At 56.3% G+C, this 8,758-nt stretch overlaps 1 long non-coding RNA gene across 1 annotated transcript; it reads right to left on the reverse strand.

Moving 5' to 3' along the window:
* Window positions 1–6,026: 6,026 nt before the first annotated feature.
* LOC137862905 (uncharacterized) lies at window positions 6,027–8,433 on the reverse strand. Its single transcript, XR_011100576.1, has 4 exons — window positions 8,047–8,433; window positions 7,628–7,732; window positions 7,234–7,324; window positions 6,027–6,923 (listed from the first exon to the last, which is right to left on the reverse strand). It is a non-coding gene; the product is annotated as an uncharacterized lncRNA (long non-coding RNA).
* Between the last annotated feature and the right edge of the window lie 325 nt (window positions 8,434–8,758).

An 8,758-nucleotide genomic window follows, 5' to 3' on the forward strand; every position in this document is an offset into this window, starting at 1 on the left:
TTTCATAAAAAAGAAAAAATGGGGGAGAAAAAAAGTAAAAAAAATAAATGTAACGAGGCTCAAATGAAGGCAAAGTGTCCATAAACGATTTGACCTCTGGAAACCTGCACTGAGTTGATGTTAAATGTGAGCAAGCACAGTGAGAGGCTGTTCCTGCATGGGGGGGCCGGGGTGCAGAACCCCCCGCCTTGCCAGGAGGGTCCTACCCCTCCCGGCAGCCTCGGGGTGCTGCAGGATGCGACCACCCGTGGAAGTGGGCTGGGACCACGAACCGTGCTGCGTCGGCCCTGCTGCTCGACTCCTCTCCTCCTGCTGCGGATGCTTTTGGTTGCCGCCGTGCCCCAAGGATGCTGTGTGGGGTGGCCGTGCCCCCCAGGGCTCTGCTGCCTCCTGCGTGGGCATCCCCACCTCCTTGGAGGGACACGAGGCTCCCCTGATCCAATCCTCGCTTTTTTCTTCTCAAAATGAGCCTGAAGCCGTCACCTGCTGCTTTGTTTTTGCCTTCACGAGCCTGCAGCCTGATGGGGATTCTCCTTTGGTGACACCTGGGGATGATGCCACCGCTGCTGCGTGGGGCTGGGGGCTCCTCTGTGCTCCAAAATTGCCCGATGCCAACGTCCCGCATTCCTCTGCTGCCAGCCCGGGCGCCCCGGCAGCCGAAGCGCTTTCCTTGAGCAAGGACACACGCAGCGTCCTGCAGGGCTCTGCCCCGTGATGTATTGAACATGACAGAGCCTGCTGCGAGGGAGAAATAAAAAGCAGGAGCAGCACTCTAACCGCCCGGGCTTCCGATAATGTACGCCGCTAAATGGTGATGAGTGCATTTAAAGCTGATTTTAAGCTGGATGGGATGAGGGGCTGGCACAGGGGACCATTAAAAGATAAAAATTGCAAGAACTCCTTTGTCGGAAGGTTTTGGAGAGCCCGGCGCACGGCACTGGAAGGGTTTGCCCCGGCCTGGGGGCACCCGGTGCTGCCCCTTCGGGCGGCTGAGCGGCTCTCAGCAGTTCCCAGCAAACTGTTGCCCTTTGCAGTTAATTTGGTTTGACTGCAACCTTTCCAAAAGTGCTGACGGAGAAGGTGTTGAAGCCAGGCACAGTCTCTCCGATTTCCATTTACGTTATCAGCCAGGCGCCGGCTGTGTGGACTTTGAAGTTGAAGTATTCTGAGCCCTGCGCACTATTTTTTTTTTTCCCATTATTATACATTCTTAAGACCTTTTTTTTTTTTGGCGTTTAATGCTTTCAGTGGCCGAGGCTGCTGTGACCCTGGTGCAAACCTCGGGTATCGTGCTCCTGGATCCCACGGGCATCGCAGTGGGGCACCCGGAGCTGCCCGCGCCGTGCTGTGGGTGCGCTGCATCCATCCCCATCCTGCAGCACCCGTTGGGTTGTGTTACCTGCTTTCCATTAAGGCATTTCTGTGAGCATTGCAGCAGCTCTCTCGCCCAAGGATGGGTTCCCACACCGGAGGCACGGGGGGTGTTTGGTCCCTCAGCTGCTGAGCCCAGCCGCTACCCTCTGGAGGTAGCCCACGCATCGCGCCCGCACCGCTCCTCCTCCCCAGCCTGGTTTTCTGGGGCGGCCAGCAGGTGAAATTACGCTTTGAGTAACTGCTAATTAGCAAATTACAGCGTTCGGGCCCAGGCGCTGGGGCAGAGGTCGTTAGCTTGCCTTGGAAAATATCATAAAGGAAATAAGTGGGGTGGGTGGCTGCTCACGCCGACACCCTATCGCACCCCCTGGCTCCAGGGTACAGAGCCCGCTGGTGGTGGCTCTTGTGCCACCCCATGGGAACGCTGTCCCCAAGGAGCTTTTTGGCCACGTGGCTTTTCCCATGCTGTGCCTCTGGTCCCTACAGGGCAGCGCCAGGCGTTGGTGTCGGTGTAGGGAAGCCGTGCGGTGACGAACTGTGCCAAACTGCGCCGTGCCACACCGTGCCCACCTTGGGCACCAAGAAGCCCCCCTCAGGCTGGGCTCCCCAGGAGGGCAGCCACCCTCTCCGCCCCCCAGGTTATGGGGTGCCCCCTCCGTTCTCCCCACAACCACATCCGAAGCTCTGGGGACAAAGTGGGGTGCCCACAGCAAGCACGCTTTGCGCCTGCAGCCGTCGGGTGCCGTGCGTCGCGCACGCGGTGCCGGGCAGGGCCGAGAGCCCCGTCCCCCCCCCCCTGCACCCCCGTGCGCTGCTGCGGCACCTCGTGCCATCCCTCGGCGGCGGCTCTCCGAACAGATGGCAGGAGGAGGCTCTGGGACACCGTCAGCTGTTGTTATCGCTAGCTGATGACACGGAGTGTAAATTCTGTTGGCACTACTCCCTTCGTCTGTTCTGCCTCTGCATCCCACCAGTTTTAATTACTGTAATTGAGTTATAATGAATGATTGTGCATTACCATTGTCTGTAATGTGGCAGGGAGTATTCTGTTCGTTACACACTCCATCTAACAACATGCCCCTCCTCGTTGCTTTGTTTATCTGGTTGAAGGGTGTCATCACTTCAAATGGCACAGATAAAACACTGCTCAGAGTGGCTGCGTTTAGATGTTTATCGTTTTTCTGTTCTCAGGCACTGGTGCTTCACTGAATCCCGGTGGAAAACTGCAGAAACAGATAAAAACTAATTTGGCTTAATCCCTCTTTAAAAAAGAAATAAATAAAGGGGAAAAAAAAAGAAAAAAAGCAAACCACAACAACAAAAACCCTGCAGGGCTTTGGCCCACTGAAAAAGCCTTTGGCACTGGTTGGCACCAGGGGTGGGGGCTCCCCTGGGGGGCTTGCCAAGGGCTCGGCTGCCGTGTGCTGGCTGTGCCCAGGCACCCAGCCCCGTGCCCATGACCACCACCTCCATGGATTTTGGGGATGAAGCCACGATCAGTGGGCACAGGAGAAGCTCACGCGTTCAACACCAAGCACTGGAGCAGGGACCCTTTTAATCTTTGAGGCAGAGGCCAGGCTGATACCAATTTTTAAGGGCAGGGCTGTGTCTTGAGAGCGCCCATCGCGCTTCTTGGCCTCCCAGAGGATGAGAACTGGCTCGTGTGCACCTCGGGTGCTCCCAGGCTGCGGCTGGCTTCGGAGAAAAAGTGTTGTGTGAGCGCTTTTGTAAAAGACTTGGCCCCATCTGCACACTGTCAGTAAACGGCTGAGCTAAACAGCACGGTGTTATGAATAGTAGCATTTGGGAGTTTTAAACCCTTTTTTTTTTTTTTTTTCTTTCTTTTTTTTTTTTTTTTTCCCAAGGTAAATTCCAGCAGGATCAACACTGCACAGGAATTGCCCCGGAGGAAGCTGGCTGCTCACCAACTCGCCTTGTAAAAAAAAAAAAAGATTCATTATTACCGTTGAGCCGAGATGAAACAATTCTCTGGAATTAACCAGGCTAATTTTGACCAGCCGATGTTTTGCTACAATGAAAGTTTGGATTGTTACACATAAAAGCCGACCCCCCCAGCACCCCCGGGGGGGGGGGAGAAGATGGGCGAGATGATAACGCCGGCGGCGGGCAGGGTGCACGTGCACGCACGCACGCACCTGAAGGAGCCGCGGCCGGTGCCAAAATCCGTGCCAAAAACACCGTGTGGCACCTGGTGTGGTCACCCCAAAGGGCTGAGCTCGGCCACGCTGCCCCCACACCACAGCACCACGGGGATGGGGGCACGGGCAGACCTGGGACGCTAACGAGGCTGCTGAGGAGAACCGCTGCGCCCGGCTGCTAATTGGTATTTCGTGTGTGCAGGTCTGATAGCTTCTGCTGAGAGGTTAATTAATGGTTCATTTAGCCATGAGAGGCACTAAACGGGAGGGCACCGAAGGGCCTTGCTCACTTGGTGCTCACCTTTCCCCTCCCAGCAGGAGAACCCGGGACCCCCCCAGCGTTGCTCACACCGGGGACCGGACCCCTGCTGCTGGTGGGGGTCCCCCCATCGCATTCCCGAGCCCCTTAGGGGCTCAGCCCCCTTTCCACACCTTGTGGGGTGGGCACAGCCCCAGAGCATCCCCAGGCATCCCCTGCTGTCATTCCCCAGGCAGCCCCCGCCGTGTCCAGGAGCTCTCGGCGAGGCACCCAAGCAGAGGACCCCGCAGTTTCCCCGTGCTTTATGGCAGCGCGGAGCAGCTGTGCTGTTCTCCTGGCATATTGAAGCGGTTTAATTACATTTTGACACTAAGAGCTGTTTTATTATCCCAATTTTTGTTGTGTAACTAGAACATGCAACGGATTGCCGAGGCATAATCCATTAATACTCACTTGTGAGGATTTGTAGCTCTGGACTCGTGGCCTTATACCTTACTGGCAGATAAATATATTATCCCCCTGGGCAGCCTATCTGGGGGAGGCAGCGGGCTCCAGCCCGCTGACAGATGTGGTATTTATGGATGCTCATTGCTCCTGGCAGGGACACGTCCTTGGAGGGGGCTCGTGCCTCCATCTCTGGTGCCCAGCAAGGACCGGGGTGGTTGTGGGGTGCCCCACAGTGGGTGCTGGCAGTGGGTCTGGCCGCCACGGGAGGCTGCTCGTCCTTGTGAGGCTTCAGCCTCCCATCAGGGGGGTGAGGAGATGGGTGGACATGGCTCAGGGATGGAAAGCCGGTCTTGTGTTGGCCACCCAAGCTCATGAAAGGGATGGCATCTTCCATTGATGCCACTAAATTTACGCATGTTACATTTCCCTGATGGTTTGGATATTAAAAACCCAAATAAAGGTGCAAAACTTCAAGGCTAGCCTGAGTGCACCTTCCTCAAGGCATGGAGCAGGCAGCTCCAGGGCTGTGAGCCCTGCCTGGCCCTGGGGGGGCAGCGGGAGCCCGAAGGGGCAAAGCACAAAATGCAAAACCTCCCCCCGGAGAGGCGCACAGAGCACAACGGCAGCTCCCAGCTCGGCTTCTGCCACAGCAGGAGGGTGGCCACCCTCTGCGGAGCATAAAAGAGGCAGAAAACTGCAAATCTGGGGTTTTGGAGGTGCAGTCAGTAACCCACTGACCTTGCCTGGAGGTGGGGGCAGAGCTGCCTTTCCCAAATCTGGAGAACCTCCACCCCGGGCTGGGGGTCCCTGCTCCTCCCCAGAGCCCCCTCGCTGCCCGCACCCCGGCACCGAGCTGCGGGGAGATTTCTCCCTCCTGTGATAAATAACTCGCAGGGAGCAGGAGCCATCTGAACCGAAAAGCAATCATCCCAGCTAATAAACCGCTCCGGAGCTCTCCTGAGCCGTAAAAACCCTGCCTGCTGCTTTCCAAGGGTGGGGAGCCAATGCAGGAGCAGCCCAAGGCTGCGCGCGCTTCCCCAGCAGGAGCAGGGACTGCTTTTATCCATGTGGGGCTTCATCCACCCCACTGCGCCCCTGCTGAGTCCCAAAGGGCCCCATCCTGGTGCAAAATTCGGGTGGGAGAGGCCGCGGTGCTGCTCCATGTGTTTACATAATTTCTCCCTTTGCAGCTCTCCCCTGCAGCCCCCAGTGACCCAATAATCCCCAAAAGCAACCAGGAAATTCCCCAGCGCAGGAGCACGGCCCCGCACACTGGCACCGGGGTTATCCCAACCCTGCCCCGGGGACCCCAGGGACCCCCAGGTTGGTGCGAGGACCTCTCCCTGCTTCGCCTGCCGCTCTCTGAACTAAGTTACTTTCCTCCTCCCCTTTCCCAGCACTTAACCTCGTGATCCTCTCTCTTTGAGCACACACAATTTTGGCACGCAGCTCCGCGGACCACCCTCAAAAGCAAATCTCTTTAATTTATGGAGAGACTCGGCTTCAAAACGCGAGGATTTCCCCCCCCCCCCCCTCCTCCGTCCTTCGCGTTTTGTCCTGACTGTAAATTTTTTAACGACAGTTTAGAAAACATGAGCAAATCATCGGTGACGTTTTTATAACCTGCCTAATACCTTAAATAAAAGGTTCCCCAGAAGTGCGTGGCGGGAGCTGGTGAGGGCGATCTGCGGGGACAAACGTGCCGAGCACCGGGGACCCTGCGCCCATGGTCCTGCCACAGAGCCCAGCCCCACAGACCCCAAATCCACATTTCCAAGCCCCCACCTGTGCCATGTGCCAGGAGCAGCCCAGCTGCGTGTCCGGGATGGGAAGGGCATCGGAAACCCCAGGGATCTGGTACAAAGCCCGCCTGGAAATAAGAACACGAGCAGGGATTTTCTTTTGAAGATGCTCATGTGTTTTATTTCTAGACATGGCAGTTTCAAAATGTAAATGCAAAGGCTAAATTTCATTTTTTCCCCAATTTTTAAAATTAAAAACTGTATGAGATTCCAAAGGTTAATGGGAGGGCTAAGTAAAGCACTGTGCTTGCTTCCTCCTAGCTGGCACCGCGCTCAGCAGCCCAGCCGTGCTGTTCAAACAGGCCAGCCTCTTGGAGAGGGGTTTTGACCTGCCCTGGTCCTTCAGGTAGGGTTTTTTGTTTTTTCATATTTTTTTTTTGGTGGAAATGCACACGGTCTGCACCAAGATTCACTCACCCCTTCCTCCCCATGTGCCATCCCCTTCATCCTGCGCATCACCAACCAACCCCAGGAGCGATTCCCATCCTTCCTCCAGGTCCCTGGTGGCCGTATCCCAAATCCCCAGCACCCACATGTGGGGGTCCCGCTGGAAACCCCAGTGTTCCCCGGGGGGAGCAGCCCTGCAGCAGCCCCTCCACGTGCCGCTGGGCTTTGCGCTGCTCTGCGCCCTCGCCTTGGGTGACATTGAGGACCACGCAGCCTCCACGGTTATGATTAGTCACCAAACTCGTAATCTCATCAAAGAGATATCACAAGAGCTTGACAGGGGCTGCTTCCCATAAATCCACGCTGATTGGCATTAATTGCACTGTCCTCTTCTGATTCTCTATTAATTGAGTCCCGTATCAGCTGCTCCATTATTTTTCCCGGGATCGATGTCAGGCTGACAGGCCTGTAATTACCTGGGTCATCTTGTTTGCCCTTTTAAAATACCAGCACAACATTAGCTTTCTCCCAGCCCTCTGGAACCACCCCGGTGTTCAAAGACTTATTGAAAAATCAACATTAACGGCCCGACCGTTCTCCTTGACCAGATGTTTTAAAGCTCCTCGGAGCAGCTTAACCAGACCCGCTGATTTCCAAACACCCGCGGGCAGCAAGTGCCCAATGCCCGTGCGAGCAGGGGCTCTTTCATCACCAACCACTGCTCCCAGCCCTCATTTCCCCATCACCACGGAGCAGGAACACATCACCACAACGTCCTGCTCCAAACAGCTCTTCTCAGCCTTACCTCTACCAGCCTCCGCTATTCCTCCAGTTTGGGTTCCCCGGCTCCTTCCCCAGCTCCCGGTGCTATCTGAGAGCAGCCCGAAGCTGCTGTCCTCTGGGCAAGGACCAAGTTGCTGTCCTACACCTGCAGACACTTGCAGCAGTGATTCACAAGAGCTTGCAGCAATGCCAGAAGTGGGAATGAGAGAGCAGCTCACAGGGAATAAAGGACAAGCCCCGTGCACAACGTGGAGAGCAGCCAGCCCCTGGCTATGTCCGGATGCCACCAGCACCCTCTCGGGGACACCCAGCACAGCAGTGAGGGTAGCACAGCAAGAGAAGGGTTACTGCCCATCCTCCAAACACCCAGAGCCTGGGGAGGGGGAATTTCTCCGCCACACTGTGATAACATCCACCCGATAACACTCATCCGTCTTCATTAGGCGCAGGAAGCGCGGGGAAGGAGCTGGAGCAGCGGCGCGGCCCAACACGGGCCCTTTTCAAGGATCATTGTGCCCTTCCTGCAGGTAATGGAGATGAATGCAAATCGCCCTTAATGCCTGTAAGTCATCCCCACCACGCTTCCCAACTCCTTTCCACCAGGAGAGCACCCAGGGGTGAGCGTGGGCAGCGCCCCGCAGGGTTTCATTGGCACCCAGCGCACAGGATGGGTGCTGAGCTCCACCCTGGCACTGCTGGACTCGCTGTACACTCCTCAGCAGATGTTTGCTCATGCCACCAGGCCATGGTGACCCCATAAATTCCAGCCAGCCCAGCAAACACAATGAGCAATTGTTATTTAAGAGCACCGACGGCGTTTGAACCATCACCCAACCTGCCCCAGCAGGAGGCTGGGGCTGTGCCACATCCCCTTCCAGGGACATCACCTTCCTACAGCCCAGTCTGGTGGTAATTATACCTCTTCTTAATTGACTGCTAATGGCTAGCCACCTGAGGACAGCGTGGTATTAAGAAGGTTAATTGGGTTGGGCCAGGCACCCACTTTGGGGGGTGCAGAGCACCGAGGGATTCACCTGGCCCATGTGTGCCCACGCCTGCCTCACTGGGACTTGTTTCTCTAGGCTTCCCCACTTACCCTTCCCAAATTCATTAAAATAAAATAAATATGTGCCCTTTGACGTGAGCCTGATGAAAATGTGTTTGGTAAAGGGGGAATTCACCCAGGGTGTTCTTCTTGCTGCTGAGGGATGGCACCAGCACCCTGGGGTGCAGCGCTCACCCGCAGCTCCTGGCCACCAAGCCATGGGCAGAGGATGCCACGCCAGGTGCTCCTGGCTTTGCATGGAGCAGGGATGGCTTTTTTTGGGAGAATATTTGGAAAAGCACCAACCAAACAAACAAAAAGGCACCAGGAAAGCACCGAAAGCCAGGGCGTGGGGAGCTGTTACCAACACGGGACCTCTTCCAGCTTCCCTGGGGAGGGAAGTCCCCAGGGAGGGATGGTGCCAGGAGCCTCCAACCCAAGCCTCACCCACCATGGCTTTGAAAGGGGCACTGCAGCCCTCGCACCACCTTGTCCCCAGCAC

This window comes from Anas acuta, chromosome 12 (assembly GCF_963932015.1).
Source record: "Anas acuta chromosome 12, bAnaAcu1.1, whole genome shotgun sequence".
NCBI classification, from domain to species: domain Eukaryota; kingdom Metazoa; phylum Chordata; class Aves; order Anseriformes; family Anatidae; genus Anas; species Anas acuta.